This window comes from Sminthopsis crassicaudata, chromosome 6 (assembly GCF_048593235.1).
Source record: "Sminthopsis crassicaudata isolate SCR6 chromosome 6, ASM4859323v1, whole genome shotgun sequence".
Classification (NCBI taxonomy): Eukaryota; Metazoa; Chordata; class Mammalia; order Dasyuromorphia; family Dasyuridae; genus Sminthopsis; species Sminthopsis crassicaudata.
Window position 1 is genome coordinate 6,513,789 of NC_133622.1, and position 12,906 is coordinate 6,526,694.

A 12,906-nucleotide genomic window follows, 5' to 3' on the forward strand; every position below is an offset into this window, starting at 1 on the left:
TAATCCTACAATGCCATTCCTCCTCCATCTGCAGCTTTCATCTGGAGTTGCTGCCTCATTCTTCAAGATCCCATTTAAATGTCAGCCCTTTCAGGAAACCTTCACTAATTCCCTCTCTGGGAACTTATTTTCCCCTCATCTAATGCCGTGGAACTTTTATCTTCCTCTTATACACATATCATGCAATGGCAGCAGGGTTTGGTGGAAACTGTGGCGTAGGGACTCTTGGATTTGTCTTGAAATCCTAGGTGTTTGGCTGGCCAGCTGCTCAATAGCTCTGAGTCTCAGTCTTTTCATCTATAATTGGAGACAATAATTTTGTGTTACCAACTAAGGCATTCTCTACTAAGGCAAGCATTTTCTGACCTTTAAAGCATTAGAGAAATGTGCACTATTTTTATATCCTAATTTATGTTTTGTTGACTTGTGTAGAATTATTTTCTGCTTCAATAGATTGCAGCTAGGTAATGCAGACTCTAGAGTGCTGAGCCTGGAGTCAGGAAGTCTCATCTCCCCAAATTCAAATTTGTCTTATACCCTTCCTAGGTGTGAGACCCTGGGCAAGTCACTTCACTCTGTTTGTCTCAGTTTCCTCATCTGTAAAATAAGCTGAAGAAGGAAATGGCCAATCACTCCAGCATCTTTGCCAAGAAAATTCTAAATGGTACTATCAAGTGTTGGATGCATCTGAAGAACTAAATAGTAATAATAGATTGTAAGTCCCATTAGGGCAGGAATTTAGCAGCACTTAAGCATAGTGTTCTATACAAAGTAGATGCTTCATTAGTGTTTCCTGTACAAGTATATGGATTTATATTTAGAATGGTATGGTTCTCTGACATCACCCTATGAGACACAATTTTTTTCATTTCTGGAAGTAGGTATAAATGAAACTAGAATTCAAGCCTAGCCCCGGCTCCCGTCTTTCTTGGAATCTGCTCCTTCCAGACTGCAGTTTCCTTTGCCCTTTCTTAATGGATCTTGGATGTGGGTGCTACCCCATCAGGTTTTAGCAGTGCCATTCCCAAATCTGACTGAAAGAAAAGAGCTTCCACTTCGGATTCATCGAGCACATCCCAGAAACAGATGCTCCTCAGCCTTATTTCCCATTTTGGAGTCTCATTCCAATATAGAAACCAATTTTTTGAGCTCCCTGCAGTTTTTGTTTTGCTCTGGCTCCTTAGAGGACAAAATAATTTATGGGAAAATAGCACCTGTGTTTTTCACTTGGAACTGGCTTTCACCACATCAATGAATTTCAAATGAGGGACAACTAACTGCCTTATTCAACTTTCCAGGTTTCCAGAATACTGTATAATTGCTGAGTGAAATGCAAAGACATTCTCTAGCCCTATAAAAACCACTGAGACTAGGTGGAAATATTACCTACTAGGCTATGACTATTGAAGGAAGTAAAAGTGGAAATTTTAAACAAATTAGTAAAAGCAAGTATGGCCAATCTAATGTCTTCTCGATACCCTTCGTGAGTGTATGCTCCTCAGCGACACGGATTCTATTTCACCCCTTTTAATAAATTTAATAAATAGCAATTCAGAGATAATACAGAAGAAATTCATACTTTTGGGATTATGTTGAAGAGGAAGCTTTCCTTTGCTTACATATGTATATATATTTATATTATATACATATATGGGTAGGAAGACTTGAATTCAAGTCTTGCTTTCATCACATATTACCCGAGTGACTAGGGACAAATCATTTAATTTATTAATCCCTGAGGCAATTCTCTAAGACTATAAATTAAAGATGTCTCTAATGTACACTAATGAAGGGATTATCTATTCATTCCGTTCCTCTAACATCTCCTCATATTTCTTTGTCTTTTGAGAAAAGAGTGGAGGGGAAATATTTAGTCATTTTCCTTTCCTAATGAATCTGCCAGTTATTACAACCAATAAAAACGAAAGACAAGCTCGTGAACTAAGGAGAAGCCAAGAAGACATCTATCGGAGAGTTAGGGTGGCAATTCAAAAGGCCAGATTGCTGGAAACAATGTGATCTTTTTTCTTGGGACCAGAATGCCCCAGGTTTCAACTTGATCTTCATAGGTGGGTCCAGTTCCATGGGCCCCTTTAGAGAGGGAGAATATAAATGTGAGATCTATTATTTAATGCACCTGTACCCCTTCGGAATCCTATATAAACCATTCTGTCTTTGCCTCCAGGGCTGGCTGCTGGCTGGGAGTTTTTCTTCTTATCCCTTCCCCTCACTGGCTTTCAGTACATTTCTCTGCCCCTGTCACTTGAGCCAGGAATGGGAAACACTTAGCCCCTTTCTCTCCCACTGAGGCAACTCAGTTATTATTACCAATTGAAATGAAAAACAAGCCCATGGTTTGAAGAGTAGACAGAAGATCTCTCCACGTCTGTCTCCATTCTTCCTTTAGAAGTTTAGCCATGAATGACAAGTGTCTCACAAAATTTGCTCTGGGTTGATCTTCTTGGCCGTCAAGGCAGGACTGAGGAACTAAGATATATTCTATGAAATGGAAAACCCTCTTCAGATCTTTCCCCTTCCCATATGTGCTTATACAGAATAGGCACTTAACAAATGTTGATTTACTGATTGACACATACACTCACATATATAAATCTGTAGGTTCTGATTTTAGAGGATTTCCTTGGGGGCTTGCTGTGATTTGTCCATGGTCACAGGATCATTCTCTGCTCGAAGCTGGATTTGAATCCAGGTCTTGCTGGCATACCATCTGGCCCTCTGCCACAACACACAGTTTTTATATTTATTTCCCCAAATATGCAGTCTTAAAAGGAAAGATGAATAGATGAAAAAGAGTTCTCCACTCCTCTGAAGAGATATTTCTCTTGTACCAATCTTTGAAATGAGCTATTTAATTAAGATATAAAACCTTAAGCCTTTAGGGATCATTTTTCCTTTCAGAGTGAAGGAAGTGGAGGCAAGTCCAGAAAAATACGGCAATTTGTATGTGGTTGCACAGAGGAGAAGATCAGCCCTAATCTATTGCACCATTTATAGACAGCCCTTGGTTGCTGCTCTACCGCCGTCTTCCTTGGCAATCACATACATCACTAAGAAGTCTTGTTAAAAGAAAAAAATTCCTGTTAAAAATCCATTCCAAGTGGGTAATTTTTTCTTTATTGTTGTCTAGGTTTAACAATGAGGATTTTAAAATGATGGATGGATCTGTTAAGTAGTCATCAGCTAGTGGAGTGCCGTTGGAAGCTGAATGCACAACTAGGGCTGACGACTTTCTTCTCTAGGTCACCAGTTCTGGTTCGGCTCAGATCTGCAGGCAGGGGTAGAAATGGGGGGGGCCACAGAGGGAGCCCTGCACTGCAGCCCTACTCTGACACTAGTGAGTCCACCCCTCTGACCCTCTGCATCTTCATCAGTAAAATGTGAGCTTAGTCCTGCCCGAGTCACAGAATTGTGTTGGGAGTCCTTTGGTAAAGCTTAAAATGCTGTCCATGGTGATGGAAGGTGACCTGGAGTGGTAATAGGGGTTCAGGGAAGCTTGCAAGAGACTGGATCAACTGGCTGTTTGGGAGGTCCTGGGTGGATCATAGAGCTTCTTCTCCAACAGTGGATTTGAAAGGGTGAGACATCTTTACTCAAGGTCCCCGGCTCTCTCTGGGTGCAGATGGCTCTCACCATCACAAGACCATTGGAACTGGCTGGAATCACCTCACTGTTGAGAAGAGCCACCTCCATCAGAATTGATTATTGTACGATCTTCTTATGTGCCGTGTATAATGATCTCCTGGTCCTGCTCATTTCACTCAGCATCAGTTCATGTCTCTCCAGGCCTTTCTGAATTCATCCTGCTGGACATTTCTTACAGAACAATAATATTCCATAATATTCATGTACATAGTTTATTCAGCCATTCTCCAATTGATGGGCATCCAATCAGTTTCCAGTTTGCCTCTACACAAAGGGCTGCCACAAACACATCTGCACATGTGGATCCCTTTCCCTCCTTTAAGATCCCTTTGGGATACAGACCCAGTGGAGACTGCTGGATCAACACGTATGAACAGTTTGATAACTTTTTGAGCATAGTTTTAAACGTCTCTCCAGAATGTTTGGATCCGTTCACAGTTCCACCAATAATGTATTAGTAACCCAGTCTTTCCACGTTCCCTCCACCCTTCATCATTATCTTTTCCTGTCACCTTAGCCAATCTGAGATGTATGAGTACCTGAGTCATTTTAATTTGCATTTCTCTGATCAATAGTGATTTAGAGCAATTTTATATGACTATAAATGATTTCAATTTCTTCATCTGAAAATTGTTTATATTCTTTGACCATTTATCAATTGGAGAATGGCTTGAATTCTTATAAATTTGAGTCAATTCTATTATATTTTAGAAATGAGGCCTTTATCAGAACCTTTGCATGTAAATTTTGCCCCCAGTTTATCGCTTCCCTTCTAATCTTGTCTGCATTGCTTTTGTTTGTACAAAAACTTTTAAACTTAACATAATCAAAGTTATCCGTTTTGCATTCCATAATGTACTTTAGTTCTTCTTTGGCCACATATTCCTTCCCTCTCCATAGATCTGAGAGGCAAAACTATCCTTTGTTCTTCTAATTTGTTTATAATATCACTCTTTATGTCTAAATAATGAATCCATTTCGACCTTATCTTGGTATAGGGTGTTAGATGTGGGTCAAAAATAAATTCCTAAAAAGTCAGTGTAATGATTCACACTTTGTAAATGGGCAAAATACAAATCAGGAATTGATTTAGTTGTTTTGTTTTGTTATTGTCTAGATTTTTTTTTTAAATGAATAGCTATAACATTAATAATGAAACTTAAAAAGTGTGTCCAAGGAGCCAATGGCTAGCCTTTTGCTATCATCCTCCTGGGCCCAGTCATCAGGGAGATTATCTAGACTGAAAGGGCCCACTAAAGGCAGGTATTGGGGCTAGATGGTTTTTACTGTATTTAAGGGGGCCGAGGGCCTAAGCTACAGGCAACCAGAGAGGCAGAGGAGAGATTGTGACATATAGGAGGGAAGTTAGAACGCCAGAGACTTTATGAGCCTGACCTTGAGAGGAGGGCCTGCAGAGCTTCGATCTTCCTGGGACCCCACAAAATTACATCATTATAGATGTTCTCATCATTATCAACGTTTGTCTTATTGACTTAACTTGAATTTAGGAACAAAAGACAACTGAAAAATCTCTGCATGGAGAGTTAGAGAATATGAGCCCAAAATGTAATGGTTTACAGGGGAAGAGAACAAACATTCACCTAGTTCCAGTCGAATGGCAGACACTGTACTGAGCACTTTATAAACATGATCCCATTTAGTGCTTGTGACAGGTGGGAAGTGGGTGCCATTATGTTCCCCATGTTACAACACCGAGACACCACGGGAAGTGATCTGCCCAGCTGAGGTCCCACAGCTAGTAAGTGACGGAGGCTGGCTCTGAAGGGAGGGCTTCATGAGTCAAGGCCCCAACCCTCTCCCAGCACTACCCAGTCGCCTCTCCGAAGCGTGTGATGTCAGAGAAATAATCATAATTCTTTAAGCCTCATTTTCCTTCTCTGTAAAATCTGAAAGTTGGACCAGTTGATCTGGAAGGTCTTCCTCTGACTCCTAAGTGCTTTGTTTTTAGGCGGGCCACCCTCCGAGACAGAATATTAAGGGATTTCTTGCAGTAGAATCCTGAAATGAAATCATGGTTTGTTAACCTGAATGAGACCTAGGGAAAGGCAGTTGAGGAGAAAGCTTGGGATGCCTCCCAGAAAGCTTCTGAGCACAGTAGGGCTGTTCCTATTTCCAGAATCCAGTCATCTGGAGCTAGAAGGAATGTATTATCACCTCTAATAGCTGCTAATTAAACAGCTTCTGCAAAAGCTGTGAAATAAAGAGGCCTCGGCACCAGCTCAGAATGGCACCTGGTAACTATTTCCATCCCATGTGGGTGAAGGCCTCTATAAATAGGATTCAGCCTGTCTACAAAGCACCATGCCCGAGTAGCTTTTCAAAGGCTGGTGGCTCCGTCCCAGAAAGTGCTCCTGACAAAGTCAGCTGCCTCCAGAGGTAATGAGAACTCTGTCACCTGAGGCCCTTTGGGGGTCACTGAGTCTGGAAAGAAAATGGAGCGGAATCAGGAGAGCTAAGTTTTAGTCCTGGCTCTTGGCTACCCACGGATCTTGGCCAAATCACGTTATTTAGGCCTTTGGTTCCATAGCATCTATGAATACACACACACACACACACACACACACACACACACACACAGATACATATGTATGTGATGGTATACACACATAACTGTCTATATACATATAGATATGTATTTTAATACATATTTAATATTTAAATATATATAATAAAATACAATTACAAAGGAATTTGATCATTAATCATATAGAAATGAATTATATGTGTATATAATGTACATTACAATATAAATTGTCATATATAATTATATGTTGCATTATATATATATATACAGATACGTATTTTAATACACATTTACTATTTAAATACATAAAATAGAATACAATTACAAAAGAATTTAATCATATAGAAATGAATTATAGTTGTAAATAATGTACATTACAGTATAAATTGTCATATATAATTATATGTTGCATTATATATATGCACAGATATGTATTTTAATACATATTTAATATTTAAATATATAAAATAGAATACAATTACAAAAGGATTTAATTATATAGAAAGAATTATATATATAATGTACATTACAATATAAATTGTCATATGTAATTATATGTTGCATTATATACACATAAATATGTATTTTAAAACATATTTACTATTTAAATACATAAAATAGAATACAATTACAAAAGAATTTAATCATATAGAAAGGAATTATATTTGTAAATAATGTACATTACAATATGAATTATCATATATAATTATGTTGCATTATATATACACAGATATGTATTTTAATACATATTTAATATTTAAATATATAAAATAGAATACAATTACAAAAGAATTTAATCATGTGGAAATGAATTATATTTGTATATAATGTACATTACAATATAAATTATCATATATAATTATATGTTGCATTATATATTTAATGCATATTATAATATACATGAGAGTTACAAAACAATCTACTCATACAAAATGCATTATATATTATATGTATAATATACCAATATACATATATGATACATGCATATCCTCTATATGATATATATTCCAAATGACAGGGTCCTTTAAAAATTTTATGTGTATTCTTTTATGTTTCTGAAATCATTCATCTGAGACGGGCTCCAAAGCCTTCCCCCACCTGTAACTAAATGGGTCCAAAGCCTAAGTGGGTAAATGCCAGTCTCTGTAACAGTCTATGGTTTATGCCCTTCTGGGGAGCCTTCCTAGAGATGAGAGCCCCGGTAATCCTGGAGTTCCATGGGGCCTCAGAAGCCCAAGCCGGCCCCTGCTAAGCCCTCCCACCTCTGACATGCTCTGAATCTGAGACCAAGAAAGACCGGTGACAATAATCGGCGTGTCCTCAGAGCCAGAGAGGCACATCCTGACCTCCCCCAGTGCCATCCAAGGCACCAGACTCCTGAAAGAGATAATAGGAGACATTTTTTGTCTGGAGAATTTACAAGAATTGCTGATAATCCCAGTCATTATTTACCTACTTTAGAATTATAACAACCCAAGCCAGGGAGAAGAAACAATTTTCTGTCCCTAATGAAGCTCACAATTCATTCTGATTAAATGATGTGATCATGGAGATCGCTGCTAACTCTCTTCGGAACACAAAGGAAATGGAAATTCAGGCCCAACAGAAATATTGAGCTTGCTGCTGTGGGGATGGGCTCCTGGAAAAGAACAATGAGAAGCGGGATGAGGGCTAGTGTCTCAACAGCTTCTCATGCAGTGCTCTCATTTTACAGAGGAGGGAAAGGAAGCTTAAAGGAGGGCTTCCAGCCCACGGGGAGGCTGGGACTTGAACTCAAGCCCTCTGTCTCTCAATCCGGCTCTCCTTTGTTGCCTCTGCGGGGCTCTTGGGAGGCCATCTCATTTCTAAACAAAGAAGTTAGAAAATAAATATGTGGGGACCCCATTTCCTTTGCTTGCTTTGATGTGGCTGAGCTAGAACATCTTGGAGGCAGCTGGGTGGCCCAGGGGACGGGGTCCTGAACTGGGGCACAGAAAGACCGCGTTGGAATCTCACTTCAGACACTTACCAAGTGAGCCTACGCAAGTCACTTTAGCCCCCTTCCCCCAGCCTGGTCTCCTCGAGATGCGATGGATAATGAGTCACAGGACCGTTGGGGAGATCAGATGAGCTAATGGACCAGTGCTGTCCAATCTTTCTGGGCTGTCCCCATGCCAGCAGTGATTCTTCTGGGATCTCATTTCCATTTCTTGGATGGGGGCGCTTTACCCAGCTGTCTCCACTGGTCCCTGACTCTCTCCCCCCTCCATCTTCTGCTGAGATCTTCCACCTCTCTAAAGCACCAGGACCCAAACCACCTGCTCTCCTTCTTGCTCTCCTTTGCTCTTTTCTCTGCATATTTTGTCTTTCTCTTGGTGATCTCTTCAGCACTGCTAGTTTAATGATCATCTTTGTGCAGATGATTCCCAGATCTCTAGGTTGGGACCCAGTTCCTTTGGGAATCTCCAGGACTACATGATCAACTGCTTCTCACACATGAATCAGAACTGGAACCACAAGCTCAGTAGATCCAGGACAGAACTCAATAACTGAGCCTCCAAATCTACCTTACTTTTAAACTTCTCAATTTGTTGGGGACCATCCTCCAAAACACTCATGCTCCAGACCTCTGGCTCCTCCTTGACTCCGCACTGTACGTTTCCGCTCTGTTGCCAAATCTTGACATTTTCGTCTCCCTTCTCTCTAGTGACATAGGCTGCTCCCCTTGTTTGGGCCTTGTTGCCTGGACCTCCACAAGAACTTCTCTGTCTGTCTCTGTCTCTGTCTCTCTTTCTCTCTATGTCTCTCTTTGTCTGTCCGTCTCTACCTCTCCTTCCCTCTCTCTTTTTTCCCCTCCTCCCTCCCTATCTTTCCCTCCCTCCCTCCTTCTCTCTCTCCTTTTCTCTCTTTCCTTCCCTCTGTCTCTCTCTTCTCTCTCCTTTCCTCCCTTCCCTTCTCTTCTCTGTCTCTGTCTTCCCCCCCCTCTCTGCTTCTCCCTCTCCCTCTCCTTCTCTCCTCCCTCCTTTATTGTCTAAGCAGCTGCCAAATGCTATTTGTCATTGACAGCAATGACTTCATCACTCCCTTTCTCAAAAACCCTCAGTGACTAACTAGTCGCTCTAGTCATAAATATAATTTTTTCTATTTGGAATTTAAAGCCCTTCAGAATCTAATCCTGATCTCCTGTAGGTTCTTACACCTCACCTGTTCCACCCCTTTTCTACAATCTAGCCAAATAGTTAGTCCTTATCAGGGTTCTTCCCCATAATACTCCATTTTCCCTCTTTCTATCTTTGTATTCTAATTTTATTTTAATTCAGTCACCTTTTATTAAGCACCTACTATGTGCCAGGCAATAAAATGGAGTCTGAGGAAACAAGGAATAAAATAGTCTCCACCTATACTCTCTTCTGGAGAGAAGAGTAAAATGGAGACAGATAAGTAAATAAAAGTAAATAAAATAAATCCAAGATTATTTGGATATTATATTATTAAGATATTATAACTGGAAGGAGTTAGTAATTGGACAGATCAGGACTATTTTGTATATGATTTGAATTCTAGGTACTTGTCTGTATAGGTTCTCTAGATCTAATCTAGAAGCCCCATGAAGTCAGACGTCACCTTTCAATTACCTCTATAGCTCCCCAGTACCTTGCATAGGGCCTTTTTGTTAGCAGATAATTAGTGAATGAGGAACGAATGAATGAAAAAGGCAACGAATGCTTTGGTGAATGCATAATGACAATAAGCTAAACTAGGAGACATCAAAGAGGGAATCGCATTCGCCATTCCTGGAGCAGTTGCAAAACTGCTCTTGCTGCACACAAGCTTTGACTTATTATTTAAGGTACAACTGTTATTCTCTGGGCTCTAGTGAGGGAAGAAGCACCATCTATCATGGCTGCTGCTTCATGTGTACAAAACTATTTGTGTTGCTCGATGAATGTTAATGGCTTTGGGTGTAGAAATTGGTTTGTTGGTTGGGGTGCAGCCTTGGAGCCCAAAGCATTGGAGAGAAGAATTGTTCAAGAAGCAAAGCTTGGAAACTGGCAGGGGCTGGGGGAGGTCGAGGCTCGGGCAAGGTCTAAGGTCTGCCAGGTCTGTGTCCTGAGAGAAAACCTAGCTGGGTCACTAGGATTGAGCAAGCAAAGGGAGACGGGTCCAGAGCAAGGAGGCAGAGTGGTACCTTGGAGAGCGGACGGGCCTTCTGCTCTAAAAGTCCCCAGTTCCAGTTCTACTTCCGACGGGGCGGGCCATGGGAGACGGAAGGCATCGTCTGGCCTTGGCTCTCCCAGTCTGGGTACCGAGGAGTGCTGCCCTGTACTTGTGGAGGGAGACATGACAGACGCTCAGATCTTACACCCTTGTTCCCCCCCATCTTGTGATAAATCCCACCTACTGCTGACTTTGTGTCTTGGCAAAATCACCCAACTCTGTGAACCGAAGCGGTCCAATCTGGTGTTCTAACTACTGTTTCTCATAAACGTGTTGGCTAGAGAGCCTCTAAATTCTGTTCTAGCTGCAAACAGCAGTCACGAGGGCCCTGTGGGGCTGGGTCCTGGTGCTCAGAATCCACGTATCTGCAGAATGAGCACCCACTGTGGAATCGGGAGATCTGGGTTCCGTCCCTGGCTTGGAGACTCACCGGCTCTCCAGGTCTCAACTTCCTCCTCTGTAAAATGGGAATGAGAGTTGTGAGGCTGCTGTGAGGAAAGAATAGTATCCATGGGACTCATCCTCATTATGTATAAGGGAGAGAGAGAACAGATTTAATTCATCATGTGAGAAGGCAAAATCAAGCATGAAGCATTTGGAAGTTAGGGTGACTCAGAGATTTTTGTTTGACTCTTTGTGACCCCAGACGGGGTGTTCTTGGCAGAGACTTTGGGGCAGTTGGCCATTTTCTTTTTCAGCTCATTTTGCAGATGAGGAAACTGAGGCACACAGGGTGGAGTGACTTGCTCAGTGTCACACAGCCAGTAAGTATCTGAGGCCAGATTTGAACTCAAGAAGAAGATTCTTCCTGGTTCCCTATCCACTGCACCAGCTGGCTACCCCAAGACACAGGGCTTACAGTCTGATTAACAAATTAAATTCGCACTGTGTTTATTAAGTGCCTGTTAGGTTCTGTATAGAGAGGAAATGTAGCCTTGTGGGTAGGGAAAGGGCCTCAAGGCCAGGAAGATCACATTCAAGTCCTGCCTCTGACAGATCTGGGTTGGGTGACCCTGAGCACTTAACAGGGCATGGAACCACTTCCGAGCTCCAGGAAACTCCCTAAGATTGTGGTGTGAACTTGCATTAAGTTTCCTCCTCTGGGAGCTTTTTGTACCAATAAACGATGGGCCCAGGATCATCTCCATGGCTCTCCACCTACCTGTGCTAACAATATAAAGGGGCCAAGGGCTGGCCTTTGCCCTCCTAGAGCTGGGCAGAGCCACCTCAGGCCCCCAAGCTGCGCTCCAGATGTTCTTCCCCCATTTTCCAAGAGATGGGCCAGGTGAGAGTTAACAACCCTGCCCCAGGGCTCGAGTGAAGAAGCTGCCCCGGCTCCCTGCCCTTCTTCTGCCCTGAGACCTCCCTCCCCATGGTCTCCCCTGGCTGGCGGCCTGAGCATTTTAGCTAAGTGGCCTTTTGGAGGCTGCCGCCCCTTCCCAGAAGGAGCCGTTTTGTGGCTCGGACTTCCAGGAATGACAGACAGCACATTGCCCACTCTTCATAAGCCCAGGCCCGCAGCCAAGCGCCAGCCTCTGCTTCCAGGCCAGTCTGCCCAGGTCTGCGGGCTGCCCCAGACCGGATCTGGAAGGGCTCGGGCCTTCATTCTCCTCATCTGTAAAATAAATGGTCCTTAAAAGCCCTTCCAGCTCTGACCGGTGTAACATAAGGGCTGCTTGATGTATAATGCAGCTTCCTCTCATCCCTGAGAACTCAGGACCACGTTTTCCCTCACAGGTTCAGGTCCTGTTTTCTCTACTTAGTGTGGGGATGTGGTAGAGTGGATAGGGTGCCTGCCTTCAAATTGTGACTCAGACACTTCCTAGCTGTGTGATTCGGAGGACCTCCTGAAGCCTCAGTTTCCTCACCTGTAAAATGAAGATCAGATGGCCTCTGAAATCCCTTCCAATCCCACATCCATCATTCTGCAGTCCTCCACGGGGCTGTTCTCTGTCTTAGAGAATTGGGCTAGCTGTTTCTCCCGAGTTTCCCTATTCAGGAGTAGGTCTCAAAAAGTAAAATTTCAGACCTGGGAATCTTTATACAGCCATCTTGTAAGCTCTTCCACTAGTCTATAAGCTCCATCTTCTGTGGACTTCTCAGCTGTCCTAGAAGCCATTGCAGTGCTCTGAGGCAGTGATCACTTGGGAAATGATTGTATTCTGTTAGAGACTTGATGCTGTTGACTCATTTTCAGTTGTGTTCCCCTTTTTGTGACCCCCTTCGGGGTTTTCTTTTGGAGTGGTTTCTCATCTCCTTCTCCAGCTCATTTTACAAACAAGGAACCAAGGTCAGCGAGGTAAAGTGACTTGTTTGGGGTCATACAGTCAGTGTCTGAGGCTGAATTTGAACTCAGGAACATGTCTTCTTGACTTCAGGTCTGCCATTTCAGCTGCTCTACTGACTATCTGAGACCGAGCTCCAACTCTAGATTTAGGGATCTTGGTGCAGGAGTTAAAGCATAGTCTCTGAAGTCAGAGGATCTTAGTTCTTATCTTACC